The sequence below is a fragment of the Neoarius graeffei genome, chromosome 9 (genome assembly GCF_027579695.1).
Source record: "Neoarius graeffei isolate fNeoGra1 chromosome 9, fNeoGra1.pri, whole genome shotgun sequence".
Classification (NCBI taxonomy): Eukaryota; Metazoa; Chordata; class Actinopteri; order Siluriformes; family Ariidae; genus Neoarius; species Neoarius graeffei.
The window spans coordinates 32805678-32830658 of NC_083577.1; the positions used below are offsets into that span (position 1 = coordinate 32805678).

At 45.7% G+C, this 24981-nt stretch overlaps 1 protein-coding gene across 1 annotated transcript in view; it reads left to right on the forward strand.

Moving 5' to 3' along the window:
- Positions 1-24981, forward strand: part of pth2ra (parathyroid hormone 2 receptor a) — a 193749-nt gene that overhangs the window by 149857 nt on the left and 18911 nt on the right. The gene's annotated exons all lie outside the window — the stretch shown is intronic.

The window sequence follows — 24981 nt, forward strand, 5'->3', positions numbered from 1 at the left end:
TGAGTAATTATCCAGTATCCATGGCTTAGTTATTAATGTAGTACTAGTCATCCATTCCTGTTTTGTACCCACATAGTTGCCTGTGAGGTATTGAACAGTATTGGAAAGTGTTACCCACAGAAGTTGTTAAAATTATGTAAAACCTATTTTGTATAATGAACAGTGTGTAGTGGTTAGCACTGTTGCCTCATAGCAAGAAGGTTCTGGGTTTGAGCCCAGCAGCCAACAGGGGCCTTTCTGTGTGGAGTTTGCATGTTCTGCCCATGTCTGCGTGGGTTTTCTCCGGGTGCTCCGGTTTCCCCCACAGTTCAAAGACGTGTGGTTAGGTTAACATGGGGCAGCCTTGGGCTGAAGTGCCCTTGAGCAAGGCACCTAACCCCCCAACTGCTCCCCGGGCGCTGTAGCATAGCTGTCTACTGCTCTGGGTATGTGTGTGTGCTCATTGCTCATTGTGTGTGTGCATGTGTGTGTTCACTGCTTCAGATGGGTTAAATGCAGAGGACAAATTTCATTGTGTGCTTAAGTCTGTGCTTGACTGTACGCATGACAAATAAAGTCTTCTTCTTCTTCTTCTTCTTCTTCTTCAATAAACAGGACTGTTTTTAATAATGTAGACCTTGTAACTGTGGAAGACCTTGAAAGACTGCAATTTAAGTTTTCTTACTGGTACTCCATGTTTTTTAGTTTGTTCTGAGAAGGACATTTTGGAAATTCGGCAGGTGAATAAACTGTCAAAAGTCTTTTGAGAGGAAATAGAACTGTCCAGGGTTTTTTCTAGAAAAATTTAGTATGAGGGCGCTCACCATGGCAAGGGAGCAAAGCGGGGGGATGGTGCCGGTGCCCCCCCCCCCCCCCCCGCTGTGCAAAGCCTTTGAAAAATGCTCCAATGGGACATTCTGAGGCTATCTGAGAGGGAAACTGTAACAAATTGTCTGTCAACATTGAAAAAGAAAGAAGGCCAAAAAAAAAAAAAGGGTGTTTCCGGTAACATGAAATACTAAAATAAGGTCGGTAGGTAGGAAAGTTTTTTTTTCTTTTTTTTTTATTTTGTTCGAAAAAATTAACACAAGTAAACATCTTACAAAATAGTATTTTGGCACAGAATCCTTTATACCACACATCATAATAAAATAAGTGTTTTAAATCTTTAAACGAATAAAAAAATATCGTGAGAGTTCGAGTTATGATCTACGGAAACGATATTTCATGATATTTTCATGTAATAACGTGAAAACACCTCATCAAGAAATAACGTGAAAATAACGTCCTAGGCTACTTCCATTAAAAGCAGACGGCCTAGCCTAGCCTACTGTAGAACTTGGGTCGAGCAAAAACATGGCTGAATCCTGAATGACTCCTATTTGTATAAATAGGGGACTACATAGGCGGCAAAATGTAGTGTTTTTCCCTGCCATGGAAGTGCACTTGTATACTGAAAAGGAAGCAATTTGCATTACAGCCTTGAATGAGGATTCAAAATGGCGGCTCGGCTCAGTTTATGGAGGAGGGCTGATAGAAGTGGCGAAACATTTTACTTTTTATCGTTTCTTTCACAACTTGAATGCGTTGAAACAAAAGATTATGACAAACTAACGCCGCTTACACTAAAAAATCGAGGGAAATTTGTCATAAAAACTTTACGGTCGGCAATTTCGACGCGGAAATTCTCGATCGGTCGGGTTACCGGAAACACACTTTTTTTTTTTTTTTTTGGCCTAATCTTCTTCTGCCCCGGACAGTCTTTGGCTTTCTTCCGCTTCGTGCCGCGGGATGACATCTTTAAATGCCCAAGTGTCAACAAAAACAACTCGCGAACTACTTCTGTCAAAAGCTCTCGCGCCGGTGGGTGAAAGGTCATTCAGTCTCGAGAAATCTCGCTCTACAGGTCAGCTGACCTTGTATGTAACCCATGTCAAATCTCGCGAGAGCAGCCGCGACAAGTAAACAACTAAACAACATGGCGCCTCAGTCTGGAAAACGCCAATTCGGATTGTTTTTGCACCGTCTGGCGATGTATCTACTATGATTGGAATATTTTTGGAGCAATTATAACGTATTTGATGATCAGACACATTGTCACGTAGTGTTGCTGGGATGTTTTCACGGAGTCGGTAAGGGGGCGCACGCCGAGAGTAAGAGGGCGCAGCGCCCCTGTTCCCCCATTTAGATGAAAGCCTGCTGTCTACTTATTCGACCAGATATCAATGGGAGAATATTCACTTCTACTATAGACATACAGAACTGTTAATTAGGGCCCGAGCACCGAGGTGCGCGGGGCCGCATTAGCCTTGCGCACTGGTCGGTGCGAAGCCCTATTGTATTTGGAAGGATTATTAGGGCCCGAGCCCGAATGGGCGAAGGCCCTATTGATCTTGTAAGAGTTCACTATTATTTTATTATTATTAGGGCCCGAGCCCTATAGGGCGAAGGCCCTATTGTTCTTGTAAGAGTTCACTATTATTATTATTAGGGCCCGAGCCCTATGGGCGAAGGCCCTATTGTTCTTGTAAGAGTTCACTATTATTATTCTTCCGTCTTCTTTATTTTTCTCCGCTGTTGGGCCATTTTCGGGGCACTTGCCATGGGCGAAAACGCACGAAATTTGGCACCAGTTCCGAGAATTGCCACCGCTACTCAGACCCAAAAGCCCAAACTTGGCCGGGGCTCAGGGCCTCTATGGCGCCCCCTAAGTCGTTGTGATTTTGGTCTCCCGCATTAAGGTGCCTGGTTGCCATGTAGTTTGTAGTAGTGGCATGCCATTTGGTACGCTTATGTTTCTCACTAAGCCGGACAAAAATGTAATGCCAATGCATTAGCCACGCCCAACAGGAAGTTAGGTGATTTCACTTTTGTGCGAAATGCATTGCCACGAAGACGGCGCAACTCCTCCTAGACCGTTCATAGGAATTTCACCAAAATTGATACACATCATCTACAGACATGGCTGACAAAAGTTTCTAAATACGTTTCACGTAGGATTAACCGTTCAGAAGTTCTACGTCAATCAATTTTCGATGCAAAATTTTACATGCTTAAAAATTCATAACAAATCTTCTGATTGCTCAAAACTGCTCATACTTCACACGCAAGTCACTCATTGGGCTTCTGACATGTTACCCAATTTCTGTGATATTTCGCCACTGGGGGCGCTATTTTTGGGCAAAAAATCCAATCTTTCCTCAAATTTGGTCAAACTTTACGGCCACCCTCTTACTACCTCCCATGTCATGTATACCACATTTTGGGAATTTTTGTCCATGGGGGGCGCTGTTTTTGGCCGACGCAATTGCTCCAAAACGGGTTTTTGGTAAATAATTCCATAATGCTTTTCCTTCACACCACTACCTTGTGATAGTGCATTGCTGTTGTAGACACTTACTTTTCCAACTCATAATCGCTCATGTACAGCATAGCGCCACCTACTGACATGGGAAAAACCAAAAAATTTATTCTTCAAAAATCTATATCTCATCTTCTATTTACTCAATTGTCATCAAACTTCATACGCAAACTCTTCATAGCTCACCTGACGTCTACGCCAAATTTTGTGCACTTTCGCCTCTGGGGGTGCTGGTTATGGCAAAAATGATATTGCAGCTTCTGATTTGTCAAACTTGCCAAGCAAACTCTTTACAAGACCCTTATTGGGGCGCTTGCCATGGTCGACAACGCACGAAATTTGGCTCCTTTTTCTTAGACTGCCACCGCTACTGAGAACCAGAAGCCCAGATCCAGGCGGGCCTCAGGGCCTCTATAGCACCCCCTAACTCGTTGTGATTTTGGCCTCCCGCATTAAGGTGCCTGGTTGCCATGTAGTTTGTAGTAGTGGCATGCCATTTGGTACGCATATGTATCTCACTAAGCCGGACAAAAATGTAATGCCAAGGCATTAGCCACGCCCAACAGGAAGTGAGGTAATTTCACTTTTGTGCGAAATGCATGGCCACGAAGACGGCGCAACTCCTCCTAGACCGTTCATAGGAATGTCACCAAAATTGATCCACATCATCTACAGACATGGCTGACAAAAGGTACTAAATACGTTTCACGTAGCATCAACCGTTCAGAAGTTATACGTCAATCAATTTTCAATGCAACATTTTACATGCTTAAAAATTCATAACAAATCTTCTACTTGCTCTAAACTGCTCATACTTCACACGCAGATCAATCATTGGGCTTCTGACATGTTACCCACTTTCTGTGATATTTTGCCACTGGGGGCGCTATTTTTGGGCAAAAATTGCAATCTTTCCTCAAATTTGGTCAAACTTCACGGCCACCCTCTTACTACCTCCCATGTCATGTATACCACATTTTGGGAATTTTCGTCCATGGGGGGCACTGTTTTTGGCCGACGCAATTGCTCCAAAACGGGTTTTTGGTAAATAATTCCATAATGCTTTTCCTTCACACCACTTCCTTGTGATAGTGCGTTGCTGTTGTAGACACTTATTTTTCCAACTCATTATCGCTCATGTACAGCATAGCGCCACCTACTGACATGGGAAAAACCAAAAATTTTATTCTTCAAAAATCTGTATCTCAACTTCTATTTACTCAATTGTCATCAAACTTCATACGCAAACTCTTCATAGCTCACCTGACATGTACGCCAAATTTTGTGCACTTTCGCCCCTGGGGGTGCTGGTTATGGCAGAAATTATATTGCAGCTTCTGATTTGTCAAACTTGGCAAGCAAACTCTTCACAAGACCCTTATTGGGGCGCTATTATTATTAAGGCCCGAGCACCGTACAGTGCGAGACCCTATCGTTGCCATGTGTCCAATTCTGTGCTTTGTCGCCATTGCGGGAGTAATGTCTCTTGCCGAAGAAGCTGTGGAAGGTATTTCGCGGGGACGCATGCCCCCGCCCCCCTTGGCCGCTGGCGCGAGGGCCCGTCGAGGCCGCTTGCGGCTTTAATTATTATTATTCCCTTTTTTCCTGCCTTGTTTGGCCTTTTTTGAGCTGGTTCCCATGGTTCAAAACGAACAAAATTTGGTACACACATCGGTCATTGTAACCGCTACTCAGCCACAGAGATTTGGCCCTGGGCATGGCTCAGGAACTCCATAGCGCCCCCTAATGTCATGGAGTCCCCTGATCGGCATATAGTTTCAGCTACACACACCAAATTCGGTATGTATGCAGTGCTCCCCAAGACGAACAACTTTCGTATATACATTGCATTAGCCACGCCCAACATGAAGTGAGGTAATTGGGCTTATATGCATTTGGACACATCGTCAGTTTTAATATACTCCTCCTAGACGGTTCATCAGACTCATGTCAAACTTGGTATACATGATGCCAAGATGTTGCTGATGTTAAATTGCAAAGGGATTTTTGATATGTTGTAATATGTTGAAATGGTAATATTATGAATTTTAATATCTTGCCACATAAACAGGAAATATGTCACAAAGTCATAGTACAGTTAAGGATTTGTCTGAAACTTCTCAGGTTAGTAGATAACGTGATTATGATAACATGTAGACACCCAATATACCTTTCTGGTATAGCGCCACCAACTGGCCAAGGAAAGAATAGCGTTTTGAATATGTATGTTTTGACACATGATCAGTTTTAAGATACTCCTCCTAGACAGTTCAGAGGCGAAGTGGCCAAGTGGTTAGCGCGCTTGACCACTAAGTGAACGGTCCCCGGTTCGAGCCTCGTCTCGGACGGTGATCTGGGGCTTGCCTCCTGTCCACCCAGCAGTGAATGGGGAACTGGTGGAAACACTGGGGAAGTAAAGGCAGCGAGGAAAGGAACTGGCCACCCTACCTCACTATGCCAATGGCCCAGGACAAGTGTGCTCTCTAACAGGCACTCCCCCAATGTATGAAAACATATATGGGACTCTCTTTTTTTGCCTAGACAGTTCATCAGATTCATGTGAAAGAAATTTGGCATACATGATGACGAGATGTTGCTGATGTTAAATTGTGAAGGGATTTTTGATATCTTGTAATATGTTGAAATGGCCTTATGATTTTAGTATCTTGCCACATATATAGGAAATGTGTCAGAAAGGCACAGTGTATTGAATGTATGGTCAGAAACTTCTTAGTTTAATAGATGTTATGATTATGATGATATATAGACACTCAATGGACCTGTCTGTTATAGCACCACCACCTGGCCAAGCAGAAAATATGCCAGAAATTAGCATTGCCTTCACTGATTAATCGAAAACTTTACAAAATATTGTATGTCATGATTGTGATGATGTTCCCATGTGTAATCCACATGTCTAGAACAGCGCCACCATCTGGCCAAGTAGGAAATGGTTAAAAAAAATAATAATAATTGACAGATTTACAGTTGAAACCAGAACTTTACATACACATGCTAAAGTTGACTAAAACGAGGAATTAAAAGAATCATCTTTTGGGAATTGATCTTAATATAATGTCTTAACTGAAAAATGAGGTAAAATCCAACCTTTAAGGACACCAATTTTCTTTGTGAATGAATAATGTATTGTTATTACTGCCATCATTGTGCATTTTGTTGCAGACATATGAAAACTCTGCATGTACAAACACACACACACACACACACACAAACACACACTGTGGACACAGGAAAGCTAAGATGACTTAAGATTACAGCGTGAAATGGAGATAAGGTGGAGACACGTATAGTTTTGTACATATACAAATATATATTTTTACACCACAGAAACACACACACAGTCTTTGTCTGTCTATCTCTCATCCGTCAAGCAGTCATGGCATTTGCAACATGCACATCACCTTTGAACATTTGATGAATATATGACATGTGACTGTTTTGTTGGGTGGCGGAATGTCCTGGGTTGCAGAACCACACGTGCGAGGGACCATCAAGGCCGCTAGCGGCTTTAATTCTAGTAATGTTTTCAAAATCAAAGTACAATTTGATGAAAATTTCTCACTTTACTCAGCGCTGTATATGTGGTATTCTTGAAAGCTGCTGTTTCCACAGTAGGTGTGTACATTGGTACTGCAATAATTGTGCAATGTTTTATAAAATATATATCTTCAATGGGGGTGGCACGGTGGTGTAGTGGTTAGCACTGTCACCTCACAGCAAGAAGGTTCTGGGTTCAAGCTCAGCGGGCAATGGGGGCCTTTTTTTGTGGAGTTTGCATGTTCTCTCTGTGTCTGTTTCCTCCGGATGCTCTGGTTTCCCCCACAGTCCAAAGACATGCCGGTTAGGCTAATTACTGGCTGTAGTTTGACCATAGGTGTGAATGTGAGTGTGAATGATTGTTTGTTTGTCTCTATATGTCAGCCCTGTGATGACCTGACGACTTGTCCAGGATGTACCCCACCTCTCACCCATAGTCAGTTGGGATAGGCTCCAGCTTGCCCGTGATCCTGCACAGAATAACTGGTTACAGATAATGGATGGATATCTTTAATGGCAGTTTTGAATCCAAATTGTTAGGGTTTTGCTGGGATTCGAACCTGGTTTGCTGGTGTGATAATCCAGCAAACCCCCACTAGGCCACCAGGGGGATGACTCAAATGCAGAGGCGTGAGGCGGAAGTAGAAAAAGTATCAAAAGGTTTATTTACAATATTTACACGCAAAAAATCCAAAAAGTATAATCCAAAACGCTCAGAAGATATAAGGGAAAAAAAATTAAAAATCCAAAAGTTCAAAGTCAATACAAAAGCCAATAACCAGAAAAGAAGGGGTAAAAATCCAAATGCTCAGAAGATCCAAAAAGTCAAAAACAAAATCCACAAAGTCCAAAAGAAAGCAAAAATACAAAGAACACAAGGACATAGGCGAGGAAATAGGAACAGAGGTAACTGGAGCTAAACATAACAGCACAAAGACTCCGTGACAAGAGGACTGAACTCAGGGGTATAAATACACAAACTAAAATAGGACACAGGTGATACTAATGAGGACTAGGCGGGGCACAAGACACATGGAAAACAGCAAACATAAAACACAGAAACAGTGGCGGCCTCTAGAGGCCAAAACAAACATGACAAGAAAAGGAAATAACAGTGGCCTCTAGAGGCCAAAACAGTCCCAGTCCTAACAGGACCCCCCCCCAGGAGCGTCTCCTGACGTTCCCAGGGCGATCTGGATGGGCCGAATGGAAGTCCCAACACATTTCTTTATCTAAGACGTCCCGAGCGGGAACCCAGCAGTGCTCCTCAGGACCATAGCCCTCCCAGTCCACTAGATATTGAAGCCCGCCGCGGACCCGGCGGGAGTCAAGCAGGCGATGCACAGTGAACACAGTCTGACCCTGGAAGATGTGGGGGGTGGGGGGTTCCTAGGGGCAGGGGCATACGTGGACGTCAGTACGGGCCGCAACAGGGAAACATGGAAAGTGGGGTTGATCCTCAGAGTCCGGGGCAACTGGAGCCAGTAGGCAACAGGGTTCACCCTGCGCACCACCTTGAAGGGGCCAATGTAGCGAGGAGCAAGCTTGCAGTTCTCCACCCGCAGCGGAAGGTCCTTGGTGGACAGCCAAACCTGCTGCCCAGGGCAGAAAGCATGGGCAGGTCTTCTATGGTGGTTGGCCTGAGTCTGGTTGGTTCTGGAGGTCTGGATGAGGGTCTTCCTGACCTTGCTCCAGGTCTTGCGACACCGTCTCACATATTGGTTGACCGAGGGCACCCCCGCGTCCTCCTCCTGGTCCGGGAACAGAGGTGGCTGGAACCCGAATTGGCACTGGAATGGCGACAGCTTGGTGGCCGATGACTGCAGGGTGTTGTGGGCATACTCTGCCCATGGCAGCCAGGTGCTCCACGATGTCGGGTTATCCATAGCCAGGCCTTGCAGGGTGGTTTCCAGGTCCTGGTTGAGCCTCTCCGTCTGGCCATTGGACTGTGGGTGAAACCCAGAGGAGAGGCTGGCAGTGGCTCCGATGACCTTGCAGAACCCGTGCCACACTCAGGAGGAGAACTGGGGCCCTCGGTCTGAGACGATGTCCTGTGGGAGACCAAAGACTCTGAAGACATGATTAAAAATAAGTTTGGCTGTTTCAAGAGCAGAAGGGAGTTTGCACAGTGGTATGAAGCGGCAGGCCTTTGAGAATCTGTCGACTATAACCAAAATGACAGTGTTACCTTGAGACTCAGGGAGACCCGTGATGAAGTCGACTGCCACGTGGGACCAGGGACGCCGGGGAATGGTCAGAGGATGCAGGAGACCCTGGGGACGCTGTCGCAGGTTCTTGGTTCTGGTGCAGACCACACAGGACAGGACAAATGACCTTATTTCCTTCTCCATGTTAGGCCACCAGAAGCGTCTTTTCAGGAAGTCCAGGGTCCTCCGAGCTCCCGGGTGGGCAGTGAGAGGGGAAGAGTGACCCCACTGGAGAACCTTGGCCCGGGCTTGATGTGGGACGTACAAGAGGCCCGGTGGCCCCGTCCCAGGACCGGGGTCCTGGTGTTGGGCTCGTCGGACGGCCTCCTCAATACCCCAGCGGACAGGGGCCACAATCCGGGACACAGGGATAAAAGGCCCGACTTCACTCTCCCTGTTAGTGGCAGAGAACAGCCTGGACAGTGCATCAGGTTTGGTGTTCTTGGAGCCGGGGCGGTACAAGAGGGTGAAGTCAAACCGACTGAAAAACAGGGCCCACCTAGACTGTCGTGGGTTCAGTCTCTTGGCTTGCTGGAGGTACTCCAGGTTCTTGTGGTCCGTCCAAACCAGGAATGGATGTTGCGCTCCCTCCAGCCAGTGCCTCCACTCCTCAAGGGCCAGTTTGACCGCTAGCAGTTCTCGATCCCCCACATCGTACCGGGACTCTGCAGGACTCAGGCGGTGGGAGAAGTATGCGCAGGGGTGCAGCTTTCCTTCCGAACGTTGAGAGAGCACCGCGCCGACACCACTGTCTGAGGCGTCCACCTCCATGATGAATGGTTGGGAGGTGTCCGGGAGGACCAGAATGGGTGCCGTGCAGAAGCGGTCCTTGAGGTCTTTGAACGCCTTTTCCGCCTGAGGAGACCAGACATAAGATCCACCTGTCCCTTGGGTGAGGTCCGACATGGGTGCTGCTACAGAACTAAAGTTCCTGATAAATTTGCGGTAGAAGTTAGCAAATCCTAAGAACCGCTGAACCTCTTTGATGAACTTGGGAGTGGGCCAGTCCCGGACGGCCAGGGTCTTGGCTGGGTCCATTTGGAGTTGGCCTGTCCGTACAATAAAACCCAGAAAGGAGACCTCGGGAACATGAAATTCGCATTTCTGGGCCTTGGCGAACAGATTGTTCTGTAGCAGCCTCTGGAGAACCTGGCGGACATGGTGGCGGTGCTCCTGCATGGTCTTGGAAAAGATAAGGATGTCGTCGAGGTAGACAAAAACGTACAGGTTAATCATGTCTCTCAAGACGTCATTGATTAGGGCCTGAAAAACAGCTGGTGCGTTGGTGAGTCCGAAGGGCATCCCCTGGTATTCGTAGTGCCCAGACGGGGTGTTGAAGGCAGTCTTCCACTCGTCTCCCTGTCAGATACGGATGAGGTGGTATGCGTTCCATAGGTCCAACTTGGTGAAGACGGTGGCGCCTTGGAGCAGGTCGAATGCTGTGGACATCAGCCGAAGGGGATATCGGTTGCGCACAGTGATCTTGTTCAGGCCTCTGTAGTCAATACATGGTCGGAGCTCCCCATCCTTCTTGCCGACAAAGAAGAAGCCGGCACCAGCGGGTGAGGTGGAGGGTCGAATGAGCCCAGAGACCAGGGCGTCTTTGAGGTATTCCTCCATGGCCTTGCGTTCTGGCTGAGAGAGGGAAAACAGTCTGCCACGAGGACGGGTAGTCCCAGGGAGCAAGTTGATGGCACAGTCATAGGCACGGTGCAGAGGAAGAACGGCGGCCCTGCTTTTGCTGAAAACTTCCTTAAGATCCCAGTACTCTGTGGGAACTTGAGATAACTCGGTGAGATCAGGAGGCTCGGCAGGAGACACAGGAAAGCTAGAGAGCAGACAAGAGGCATAGCAAGCAGGACCCCACTCCACAACCTGGCTAGTGACCCAGTCTATACGAGGGTTGTGGTGGGTAAGCCAAGGGAGACCTAGAATAACTGGGAACTCAGGTGAAGGAATCAGGTGCAGGGATATTTCTTCCTTGTGACCTTGAGACTGGAGGAAGACTGGAGAAGTTACTTGGGTGACTCTTCTGTCACCTAAGGCTTGGCCATCCAGGGCAGACACAGACAGTGGGACTTCAAGAGGTGCAGTCGGGACATTGATACTTTGGGCAAAGTGAATATCCATAAAGTTTCCAGCCACCCCTGAGTCTAACAAAGCTTGAAAAGAGTGGACGGACTCACCCCAGGAGATGGAGACCGGGATGTAGATTCCTTGGCCAGGGAGTCCGGGAGAGAGGGTAGGCCCCATCACAACCCTCCCTCGGCTGGATAGGGCGGTCCTTTTCCCGAGAGTTTGGTACATGAAAAGGCAAGCCGGAAGTGACCAGGCTTGCCACAGTAGATGCAGCACTTGTCCCTCCTTCTGCGCTCCCTCTCAGATGCGGAGAGGCGAGTACGGCCCACTTGCATGGGTTCTGGACAGTCACTGGAGGAGGTAGGCGGACTCCAGGTAGAGGCAGGGAGGCCGGGGAGGCTCAGGACTTGGCGGCGTTCTCTCATCCTGTTGTCCAGATGAGTAGAATGTGAGATCAGTGTTTCGAGGTCACTAGGGCATCCGATAGAAGCCAGACCGTCTTTGATGGGGTCAGACAGACCATGGTGGAAGGCTGACACCAGGGCAGTCTCGTTCCATCCACTTACTGCTGCGAGCTTCCGGAACGAGATGGCGTAGTCTGCGACGCTTCCCCCTTGCCGGATGGACATGAGCTTTCTGGCTGCGTCTTTACTGATGTCTGCTTGATCGAAGACACGCAGCATCTCCTCATTAAACAGCTGGAAATCAGAGTACTTGTCTCTGCCAGATAGCAGTAGCCCAGGCTCGCGCCTTACCAGCTAACAAGGTTATCACAAAGGCAATCTTGCGGCGATCCATAGTGTAGGTGGTAGGCTGAAGCTCAAAGGTGAGTTGACACTGGGTAAGGAACTCTCGACACTCACTGTGCTTGCCGTCATACCTCTGTGGTGCAGGAAGGCTGGGTTTGCGAGGTGAAGAAGGCAGCATGGCAGGAGGCACTGGAGCAGGAGTGGATGGTGGAGCAGGAGCAGAATCAGGTGGAGGAGATGGGGGCAGAGAAGTCAGCTGTGCCAGGGTTCTCCCAATCTGCTGAAGCAGTACCTCGTGGCGAGCAAGGGTCTCACGTTGGCTTGCGAGAGTCCGTCCATGAGTGTCCATGGTGGATCCGAGGCGTGTTAATGCAGCCATCATTCCCTGAAGGTTGGCCGGGTAGACAGATGAAGAAGCCTCTGCTGAGTCAGTCATGACGGAGTCTTTCTGTTAGGGTTTTGCTGGGATTCGAACCTGGTTTGCTGGTGTGATAATCCAGCAAACCCCCCCTAGGCCACCAGGGGGATGACTCAAATGCAGAGGCGTGAGGCGGAAGTAGAAAAAGTATCAAAAGGTTTATTTACAATATTTACACGCAAAAAATCCAAAAAGTATCATCCAAAACGCTCAGAAGATATAAGGGAAAAAAAATTAAAAATCCAAAAGTTTAAAGTCAATACAAAAGCCAATAACCAGAAAAGAAGGGGTAAAAATCCAAACGCTCAGAAGATCCAAAAAGTCAAAAACAAAATCCACAAAGTCCAAAAGAAAGCAAAAATACAAAGAACACAAGGACATAGGCGAGGAAATAGGAACAGAGGTAACTGGAGCTAAACATAACAGCACAAAGACTCCGTGACAAGAGGACTGAACTCAGGGGTATAAATACACAAACTAAAATAGGACACAGGTGACACTAATGAGGACTAGGCGGGGCACAAGACACATGGAAAACAACAAACATAAAACACAGAAACAGTGGCGGCCTCTAGAGGCCAAAACAAACATGACAAGAAAAGGAAATAACAGCGGCCTCTAGAGGCCAAAACAGTCCCAGTCCTAACACAAATCTTATGTATTTAGTCATTTTTTTCATGAGACCTCCAAATCACCTGCTGTTTTGATAAAGTATATGCTCCTTTGCTCAGTAAAATTATTTACAAATCTATATTTTGTGCTTGATAATTAATTTATTTAGTAAGTAGCCATGTAATAAACAGGATAATGTACAGCAGGCCAGTCATTATTGCAAAATAAATCCCTTCAGGGTGATTCAAGACCCCTCCGCTTCCCATCTGGGTTGCTGTACATTAACCCTTACTACTCATGCTCAGTTCTAAATTTTATTGCTTAATTAAATAATGTGTTTGTTCATAATCATCGTGGGCTTAATTTTGCTCACTGTTTTTATTTCCACAAATTCATGCAGGTGTTGATTATTTAGCTTCTTTGTTGTATTATTAAAAAAAAAAAAATTAGCTATTTTGTTGACATTATTATGTATTAATGCTGAAGTTCATGGCATGTTTATGTTCAATATTTTGTGAAGGGAATCTTAACATAAGATGTTACCAATATATTACAGAGTAATTTGGGCTAGTCATCAAGACAGTCATAGAAATTAAGCAATGGAAACAGGCCAGGCCTAATATCCACTTTCTGGATCCTTTTTTGTTGTTTTCTGATGACAGATCATGATCATTTAAATCACCTGAATATACTACTAGCCAATGCATGCACTTTGGTCTCTGTCTCACAATGTTTGCCAAAGTTTTTTTTTCCTTCCCCTAACCGCTCTCAAATACTAATCCAGGAAGAGCTGGCATGTGCCATCACAGCCAAAAAATCTGTTGAAATGCCATTTGTTTGTCAGGAATGCAGGCGACAGATGGATGCAAAAGTTGAAAGAGGGTTTATTGAGGCAAACTGGCAGACAAATCCAAATCACGAGGCAGAAAACAGAATAAAAAACAGGCAATCACCAGGTGAGGGACAAACAGTATGTCAGAGGAAATATCAAAAGACAAAGTCCAAAAGAAAAATCAAAGTCAAATCAGAAGCAGCAGAACAACAATAGAATACTTGGTGAAGTCAGACACAAGGAACTGCATGTATACTTCACAATGAACTAAGGGAACTGAAGTCCTTAATTATTGTGGCTGAGTGACTGTGACATGATTGAGTTCAGGTGTGTGTGTGTGTGTGTGTGTGTGTGATTAGAACTCTGGAGACTGTGAGCAGTGAGGTGCAGGTAGTCATTGGCAGCCATATTTGAAGGCCACTGTGAATTCAGGGAAGTGGAGTATTGAGTGCAAGCAGGTGCGCATGTGACAGTCACTACGTTTACATGCACATAGAGAGAATCGAATTTCTGCCGTTGCTCGACTGAAATCGAAGTTCAAAATGCCATGTATACACCTTAATTCGGCTGAAATTGAACCGAACTTGATTTCTCGGAATCGAGCTACACGACCTAGTTTATGCGATTTCTGCCGAGCTACTTTGTGCATGTATACCCTCTCGAGCTAGTTGTCGAGCTACTTCCGGAAGTGACGAGTGACGAGACCACAAGCGGGAAACACAACAGCCTCGGTCGGCATGACAACGAATCATGACAACGGCATGAATCTTTTCTTTTTGTGGCATTGTTTGCACTGTTAAAATTTAGCTCACTTACTGTATCACCAAATACATCTGTACAGCTGTTGCATAGCTGTGAATTGTGTACATAAGTCATTGTATTTGTGTGTGTATATATATATATACATATGTCCAACATCTGAAGAATGTCAATAAAAACAAAACAATTGAACTTTTTGTGTGTTTATTAAGACATAAGTTAAATTGTAAGCAAAAAAATATATATATTTTTTGTAAGCAAAAAATGGACTTTAGAAAAATATTATTGTGCAAAATAAGTTGTCTTACAAAACAGTGGTCTGCGCCGGACAGTTTGTAGCCATAGTCTGTTAGAGCAAGCCTAACAGCTTGAACACAGAACTGCTAGTGTTGCCAGATTGGGGGGTTTAAGTGCATTTTAGCGGATTTGAACATGTTTTGAGCTGGAAAACGTCAGCAGTATCTGGCAACACTATAGCTCTTCTTCATGACGACAACCGGAAGTGTACCAACACAATGGGGCATGTAGCACCACGTGTGGCTCGGGTGCACAATGTACCTTGCACAATAGCCCGATTTCACTTGTGCATGTAGGATTGGATTTCTCTGGAACCCCTGCTGGGACCCTTTGCTCAATTACCAACAGCAGCTCGATTTGGACGTGCATGTAAACGTAGTCATTGCCATTTAATGAAATGTTAGTTTTGCATGGGCGGCACAGTGGTGTAGTGGTTAGCACTGTTGCCTCTCAGCAAGAAGGTTCTGGGTTTGAGCCCAGTGGCCAACGGGAGCCTTTCTGTGTGGAGTTCGCATGTTCTCCCCATGTCTGCATGGGTTTCCTCTGAGTGCTCCGGTTTCCCCCACAGTCCAAAGACATGCAGGTTAGGCTAATTGCTGGCTCTAAATTGACTGTGAGTGTGAATGGTTGTTTGTCTCTATGTGTCAGCCCTGCGATGATCTGGCGCCTTGTCCAGGGTGTATCCTGCCTCTCACCCATAGTCAGCTGGGATAGGCTCCAACTTGCCCGGGACCCTGCACAGGATAAGCAGTTACAGATAATGGATGGATAGTTTTGCATGCAAAAAAATCATCAATACCTTATAAATGTTGTAATCCATCTGAAATCTGACCTCACAAATTATATTAGTGGCAACTACCTACTTTTTGCCAGCTCATGTAAACTGCAAATAACTGAAGTTTGGTATAACTGTAGAAAGCAGAGCCTCAAAGGAATGTATATTCAGTGGGGTAAAAGGAAATCAACTTGCCTGTATGGTTTTTAATATGAGAGTCTCTGTTTTCTTGCTGATACAAGCGTAATTTGCTGGTTAATTTCAGGGTGTTGCTGTTTTGATTTGGCAAAAAGCAGTGGAATTGGTTCAAAAATGCATGTTACCGTATGACCCAAGACCCCTTCTCAATGCAGGGACAAAATTTTCTGAATTCAAGTGCAGTCATATCAGTCTTTTCTCATTTCTTGCAAGCCTATTTTGTGGATGCTCACTATTTATACCCCTTCCCCCCACTTCAACATAAATAGGCTTCTTCATCCAAATACTAAATAAATAAGACAAATGGAGTTAACAAATAAGGATAAACAACTTATTTGAGGCTATTAAAGGCAACATCATACCAAAGCTTCTAAGCTACACAGATAGCAATTAATCCAAATCCATTCCAAGTCTATAATAACATTATTGTATTAAAATATCTCATTTGTTTAAGTAGTAGTCAGCAATATCAATGTTAGATTCATAAAGCATTATCAGTCAATTTTGCACTTCACACAAAGTCAGATCAGCTCTCCAATGTATTTGCCTTATATATGCCCACTCTGAAAAGATGATCTGACCATCATCAAGATATCCAATAACCATCCTGTTTGTATGCATAAATATTGTCAGCTTTGTATTTAGTATAAGGTTCTACCAAACATTCAGTTTTAACTCACTGAACCTCCTATTATTTGTCATGAGCCAGCTGGGAAAGTCTAGGTCCTGATCCGGTCTTTTACTCCACTCCCTGGTTTTCTCTGAGCCTTTCCTGCACTGCAGCCAGCACACCTGCCTTTCATCAGCTCATCTATGGCTCTATATTATACCACTTGGAGATTCTCTTAGCGCAGGATTGTCTTCACCTCATGCTATGTTGTTTTGCCTGTTTTTCACCCAGTTTGGCTTTGGACTCAATTCCTTTGCTACTTTGCTGTGTGCTTTGGGATTACTTTGCTCCTGCTTTTGGATTACTTTTTTCCGTTTGTTTTTTGGGACTGCGAGCACATTTCCTTTGCCGTGGGAGCACTCTAGACTCTTTACTTTTGTTTTACACTGTGAACTCTTTTTTTCCCTGCTGCAGGGTTGCATTCAGGACTCAGTGACTTTTTTTTCTGCTTTTGTGCTCATCTGGGTCTTCTACACTTCCTGTTTGGCATTAGCTCCTGTTCCTCTAATTCTCCATTCCAGATTTTTTTTTTTTGCTGGCTGCTGCTCTCCTCTTCTTGTGCTAGCCAGCACCTATGGCCATTTGGCCCATGACAGAACAATCTTGCTAATAGGAATGGACCCAGCAGACTTTGAAGTGGTCAGAGCAGCATTGACCAAACAAGGCTCTATTTTGAGTTACCATCAGCAGGAGATCACAGCTGTCCACCAGAGCATGATGGCCATCACAGACACGCTGCAGAAAGTCTCCTCTCAGATGGAGAGCCTTCAAAATGATATCTCCAGACAATCAGCACCTGTGTCAGTCAGCTCACCCATTATCCCAACAGCCATTCTGACTCTGCAACCCCACCGAGAGCCATGCCAGCCTGCCCCACAGCCTTATGATGGAGAGCCTGGGACCTGCCAGTCATTCCTTTCCCAGTGCTCCTTGTCAATGGTCTGCTTTCCCTTCAGAGAGTTCTCAAGTTGCCAATATTATCACACTTCTGACTGGAAGGGCTTGGGAGTGGGAAACAGCAGTTTGAGATGCCAGGGCCCCCTGCTGTTCTAGCTACAAGGAATTCTCTGAAGAGATGCAAAAGGTTTTTGATCAGTCACCCAAGGGCAAGGAAGCAGCTAGGTGACTAATGGGGCTCAAGCAAGGCCGCTGGCTGGTTTATGACTAGGCCATTGAGTTTCATACCTTGGCTGCAGCTGTGGACTGGAATGCCAGTGCCCTGTTTGACACATTTCTTCATGGACTAAACAGTTCTATATTGGATGAGATTATCCTTCACGACCTCCCTGAGACTCTGGATGGCCTCCTGAACCTAGCCAGTTGGGTAGATACCCGGTTACACCAACAGAACCTGAGAAGGAGCCTCAGGTTTGAACCTAAGGTCACTGTTTCCTCATCCAAAGCTGCTGCTTCCCCTGAACCAGAGCCAATGCAGTTAGGCAGAACCCGGGTCACCCCCGAGGAGAGAAGGCACCACCGTGAGACCAGGTCTTGCTTTTACTGTGGCAAACCCAGACATTTCATCTCTCATTGCCCATTAAAAGGGCCTGCCCACCAGTAGCAGCAGGGATACATGTGGGTGTACTGACACAGTTTTCCCCTGCCAAGAGGCCAGTGCTTCCCACTAAGATCATCTTTTAGAGCAACTGTCACCCGGTTAAGGCGCTCATTGACTCTGGGGCAGACCAAAGCTTCATCAGGACCTTCTTTGCAGAGGAGCTGGGGGTCAGCCTACAAAAGTTAGACTACCCTCTAGCCACCAGGGCAGTCAATGGCACTGAACTCAGTCCTGTCTCCCATATCACAGAGCCACTGTCTCTTAAGGTCTTGAGGAACCACATGGAATTGCTCTCTCACCATGAATAACTCCCATGAGTATATTGTTCTTAGTCTTCCTTGGCTGTGCCTACATAATCCCCATCTGAATTGCAGTAATGTTACAGTCCTTTTTTGGAGCACCTGCTGCGTGGCCACCTGCCTGTCTTCTGCCAAGAGTCCCCTCACCCTCCAAGTCACCAGTCCTGATGAGTCCATCGACCTTTCCAGCATCCCTGTGGAATATCGGGACCTTAGTCAGGTGTTCAGTAAGGCCCGGGCCACTTCGCTCCCTCCTCATCAACCTTATAATTGTGCTGTTGATCTGCTTCCTGGTACTACTCCCCCCAGGGGTTGCATCTTTTCCCTCTCACCCCCAAGAGAGAGGCCATGGACAAGTATATATCAGAGTCTCTTGTGGCTGGCATCATCCATCCCTCATCATCTCCGGCGGGAGCAGGTTTCTTTTTCATAGTCAAGAAGGACAAGTCTCTCAGGCCATGCATCAACTATCGAGGCTTAAATGAGATCACTATCAAGAACTGCTACCCACTAGCTCTCATGTCCACAGCCTTTGAGCTGCTGCAAGGGGCCCAATTTTTCTCCAAGCTGGATCTCCACAATGCCTATCACCTGGTGCGCATTAGGGAGGGGGACAAGTGGCAGACAGCCTTCAATACACCCACTGGGTACTACGAATACTTGGTCTTACCATTTGGGCTCACTAATGCACCAGCTGTTTTCCAAGCACTGGTCAATGATGTCTTGCGAGATTTCATCAACCAGTTCATCTTCGTATACCTCAATGACATCTTGATCCTTTCTCCCACACTCAAAACTCACTGGTCCTATGTCAGACAAGTTCTGCAGTGGCAACTAGAGAACCAACTTTTTGCTAAGGCTGAGAAATGTGAGTTCCATCAGTGCACAATCTCATTTCTGGGTTTCATCATTTCCCTAGGTAAGATCCAAGTGGACCTGGACAAGGTCAAGGCAGTCTCAGACTGGCTCATTCCCTCCTTTCACAGGGAGCTGCAAAACTTCTTGGAGTTTGCTCATTTTTATTGAAGGTTTATCAGAAATTATAGCTCCAGTGTTGCCCTTCTTACAGAGCTCACATCCTCCAAGCATCCCTTTCTCTGGAACAACCATGCTGAAAGTGCAGTTTTTCACTGCACCCATCCTTATCATCCCAGACCCTGGAGCTTAGTTTGTGCTTCAGGTGGATGCCTCTGATGTGGGAGTGGGGCAGTCCTGTCCCAGAGATCATCTAAGGATGGCAAGATGCACCCTTGCGCATTTTTCTCACACCACTTGACTCCAGCTGAGTGCAACTATAGCATAGGTGATCGTGAACTGTTGGCCATCAAGTTGGCTCTGGAGGAATGGAGACATTGGTTAGAGGGAACTGAGACCCCTTTCACTATATGGACTGACCATAAGAACCTTGAGTCCATCAAATCTGCTAAGTGACTTAACTTGCACCAAGCCAGGTGGTCCTTATTCCTTTCACGCTTTAACTTTTTTGCTTTCCATCAGACCGGACTACAAGAATGCCAAGCCAGATGCCCTCTTCAGACAGTTCTCATCTGACTCTCAGCAAGACGCTGCTGAACCTATCCTTCCCACCCACTGCCTAGTGGCTGCCACCCGGTTTGACATTGAGAAGGTTGTTCAGGAGTCTCTGGCCAGTGATCCAGGTCCAGGTAACAAACCACCTAATGTTCTGTTTGTTCCCCATTGTGTACATTCCCAGTTGCTTCAGTGGGGGCACTATTCACTTCTTGCCTGTCACCCTGGGGTGGCCCAAACCCTCTTCATCCTTAGGCAACATTTCTGGTTTCCAATTATGTGGCAGGACGTCAAGACTTTTTGTGGCAGTCTGTGACATGTGTTCCAGAAACAAGACTGGTAACAAGGCCATGGCTGGACTATTATGACCACTACCTGTACCTCATTGTCCCTGGTCCCACATTGCCATGGATTTTGTCACCGGTCTCCCCAGTTCCAAGGGTAACACCTGTATCTTGACTATTGTTGACCATTTCTCTAAAGCAGCTCATTTTGTCCCCCTCCCTAAGCTGCCATCTGCTAAAGAGACTGCTGAACTACTTATTAATAATGTTTTCAGGATTCACAGCCTGCCACTGGACATTATGTCTGACAGAGGCCCACAGTTCTCTGCTCACTTTTGGAAGGAATTCTGTAAACTCATTGGAGCCATCCCTAGTCTTTCCTCAGGTTACCACTCTCAGAATAATAGACAGAGTGCACTAATCAGAGCTTAGAGGTCACCCAATGGTGCTTGATCTTGGGTGATGCATCTTCATGGAGCCAGGCCCTGCCTTGGATTGAATATGCACACAATAGCCTCCCTTTGTCCTCTACTGGATTGACCCTGTGTCAGTGTTGTCTCAGGTACCAGCCACCTCTCTTTCCCGAACAAGAGGAGGAGGCATCTTTTACTTCTGCCCAAGCATTCATTCGGCATTGTCACAGGGTGTGGGCACATGCCAGGCATCATCTGCTACATTTCAGCCAATTATATAAGAGGAAGGCAGACTGACGCCACACACCAGCCTCAGTCTATCGTCCTGGACAGGGGGTTATGTTGTCCACCACCAACCTTCCCCTTCAAACTCCCTCCTGTAAGCTGGCACCCAGGTTTGTTGGTCCTTTTCCCATTTCCAAAGTTATTAACCCCACTACAGTCAGGCTGATGTTACCTAGGTCCATGGTATGTCGTGCTCACCCTTCCTTCCATGCCATGTCTCTCAACTGAGACCCCTGGACTCCAGTCCTTTATGACTTACTGGGCTGGTGGAACTGGCTTCAGCCTGATGGGCACCCTCTTGTCTAAGTCTGGGTGGTCTAACAGGACAAGTCGCAAGCAGGTAACCAGGCTCCCCACAGTAAAAACATAACCCCTCATGATGTCTCCTTTCTCTTTCTGAACATGGAGTGTGGGCATGGGAGATTTCCACTGGTGTTGGGGACTGTGGAGGTGGACAAATTGATGGTGGGAGTGTGCCAAATTGAAGGCTGGTTTTGTAGCAGATGATCCAGTTTTATAGCCAAATCAGTAAGTGAGTCAAGCATGAGTTGTTCATTGCGACATGCCAGTTCCATGAGCACTTTGGGGTTTAATCCCTGCCGAAACACTGCTTTCAGTGTTGGTTCATTCTAGCCGCTTCCAGCGGCTAGCGTGTTAAATTCTAGGGCATATTCTGCTACTCTTCTCTCTCCCTGTCAGATCATTAACAGTTTCTCTCCAACCTCTACTCCTTCAGGCTGATGGTCAAAGACTCGTTTAAGCATTTCCACAAAGTGATCATAGGAGGAAGTATGCTCACCACCACATTCCCAGATGGTGCTTGCACATTTCATAGCCTTGCTGGTGAGGAGGTTAATGAATTGGGTCACCTTCTGCTCTTCAGTCATGGTGGTGAGGGTTGAGAAGTACAATGAGCACTGAAGAAGGAAGCCCTTGCACTCTGAAACCTCCCTGGAGTATTTCTCAGGTTGAGGCATCATGGTGGCTGTGTTTGTGGAAGATGTGGAGGGTGTCAGGAGGACCTATGAGACAACAGCAGTTAGTTGAGACATACGAGTATTAAGCTCACTCAACACCTGTTGATGTTCTCCCAACAAACACCCCTGTGCATTGAGAGCTGTTTGCTTTGCCTCCTCTGCTGTATCCATTTGAGACAAAGTATCCTGTCAGGGTGCAGGCACTTGCAGATGCAGGCGCAGAGGAGAGCAGGTGCATTGCAAACTGTAGTCCAAATCCTAATCGCAAGGCGGCAGACGTGGTCAGGGTCAGGCAAGGGTTGGTCAATTTGCAAACAGGATATCAGAGGGCAGGTGAGTAGTCATAGTCAAGAAATAAATGTGAGAGTCAAACACACTAAATGTCAGGTAGAGTAATGATAAGGCTTGGTATGATCAGGCACAAGGACACAGAACAATACTTCACATAGAGGTGAGTGTTTGCCAAGCTTAAGTAGAGCTGTAATTAGCCTCATGATGCGGAACAGGTGCACTTCTAGAATTCAAGAGAGGCAGAGCTCTGTAGTGTTTGGGAAATGCAGTCTAGAGTGGCCATGTTTGAATGCAACTCCAAACACTGATTTTCTGCATTGTTACCAACACATTCATAGTGTTTGATATTTAAATACTTTATCTCACACCCAAGGAGAGAGACAAAGAATACAGATGTGGTTAGATACTTAGGTACTAAACACTTCAGGCAGACAAATCTAAAATAGCAGACAGCGAGGAATGTCAGGGACAGGCAGGAGGTCAGACGAACTGCAAACAACGATCAGAGATGTGATCCTAATTCAGTGTCACAGGCAGGTGAGGGTCAGGGGAACTGCAAACAACAACAGACAACATGATTCAAACTCATAAGCCAGAGAACTAGTAAAAGGGTCAAACCAGAACAAGTACACAGGACAAACAGGGTTGGCAATCACAGACTGAACTTGATGAATGAGTGCATGTTTTAAAGTCTCTGTTGTAGTGTGAAATGAGAGGCAGGTGTGTGATTAATAAGAAGGTGAGCCTGAGCGTGTGAGAATTCATGGAGACTGCTCGTGGGTACTGGAGTTTGTGTTGGCCATGTTTGCATGCTGTGCATGCTCACAGTTGGAGTCCACCACTGACTCTATTGCAGATGAAGTAAAACTAATTTGTACTTTGTTTGATTTGCAAACAATAGTCTTATTTGCTTTCTCTGTGTAGTTTTCTGCTCAGGCATGAGTTTCTATTAATCACTGACAAACAGAGGCTTACACAGACCTAGAACAAGCTAAATAAATCATTGAAGTCTTACACAACACAATTGGTCATTTGACTGCATGAAAAGGATTTTTTTCAAGTTCATAAATCTTCTAAGTTATTGCACTTATTGTTAGTATATACACTTTGCATTCTTTCCATAGCTTTTAATAACTTCTCTGAAATATTTCTCAGCACACTGTAATAAAGTATAATAAAAGCTGTATTATTGGTATTTGAGACAGTTGCAAAAATGTTATGGAATATTATTTGATTATGGACAGGTTGCAGGTATTATGGCAATTGCATTGTTTTAAATGATGTTTATACAGGTAGGTGCATAGGTTACACACTACTTCCATTCCATTCCGCGTCATCCAAGACCTGTTGGTGACACTGTGAAGTCTTTCCAGATAGTCCGGTCAAGCATGGTAGACAGGAGAGCTTCATTTTGCAGGCCAACGTTTTCCTCAATCAGTTTCTTAAGGGTCAGCAATGGTCGACCATGTCTTTGTTTGTTATCTGGTTGCCATGGAAGGACCTTGGTGGCCATCTCATCATGGCGCATCACATGGCCAGCAAGGGCCAGATGGCGGTTATGAATGACCAATGAGACCTGTGGTAGGCACGGGCGATTGCTCTAAGACAACAAGGGAGGCTCAGCCTCCTCTAAAAATGACGAACATCGTGTAGGATGAATTCCGCTAGGCTTATGTTATAGCTGACCTTATAACATTGCTATTTCAGATCCAGAATCATAGAAATATATGTGCTCAACCCAACTACAGTGCGAAATCATTCCGTTATAACTTTCCCCAGTTCGCCTAATGTGTGCGTGAGTTTTTCCCCCTCGTGACAGCGCAATGCAGCCCAGCCTCAGTGCACTTCAATGGCATTTGGGAGCTATGCGCTTTCAATATCAAAATGCAAGATGGTTATTGGACAAATACTGCGAAAATGCCCACCCACGGACTCCGAGCCTCACATGGGAGGGACATGGCAAAGCTTTCCGCGAGGAGACTGGTGATTGGTGAAAGCGGCCGGATATTTTCTTTGATTGACAGCTCGTTTCAACTATAGACAGGCAGCGGTACAGTGTTGCCAGATTGGGTGGTTTACCGCCCAATTGGGCGGTTTTAAGTGCATTTTGGCGGGTTTTGAACATATTTTGGGCTGGATAACGTCAGCAGTATCTGGCAACATCAGTTCAGTCCCATGCGGATTCGCAAGTGCTGTGGTGTATTGTAAGAGATCGGCTTACATTTCGATTTCATTCATTACATACGGTTTCTACCAGCTTTTTTAGTTTGTACATATTTTCATTGTAAATAAAGTGTAAATATAGTGTTGTCAAGTTTGCTATCTTAGTTCCAGAAATTTCGTTTATTTGAGTGACTGAACTTGAACTTGAGGGGGCTAGTCAGCTAGCAAGAAAGCTGCTCACGGATGCCAAGCATTGCTGATTTAATTTTGGCGAAGCCATTTGCCAGTCTTCCTTTCGAGGAAAAAATTTAAATTAAAGAGCAGGGTAGACCAACGCCTCAAATTGACTTGGTGAAAAAGGTAGGGAATAATACTCATTCCTTTGAGCTCTCCTGGTACGAGAAAGTGAATTGGCTAACAGCAAGTGACCCACATCAACAACAGTAAATAGGCTACTTTAGTAATATGTCATGGATGGACCAAAAATATAGAATTTATTTAAAATGTTTATGCTGAGTATATTATATTGGAATATATATTTCTCTGGATATGAATTAAACACCGCTACAATTTGGAAAACATTTTTAAACAAAAACACAGCCGAGATCAATTTTTAAACAACATGCCACAATTTTAAAATATAAAATGTTCAAATATACACCCCCCCCAACACCACCATCATGTATA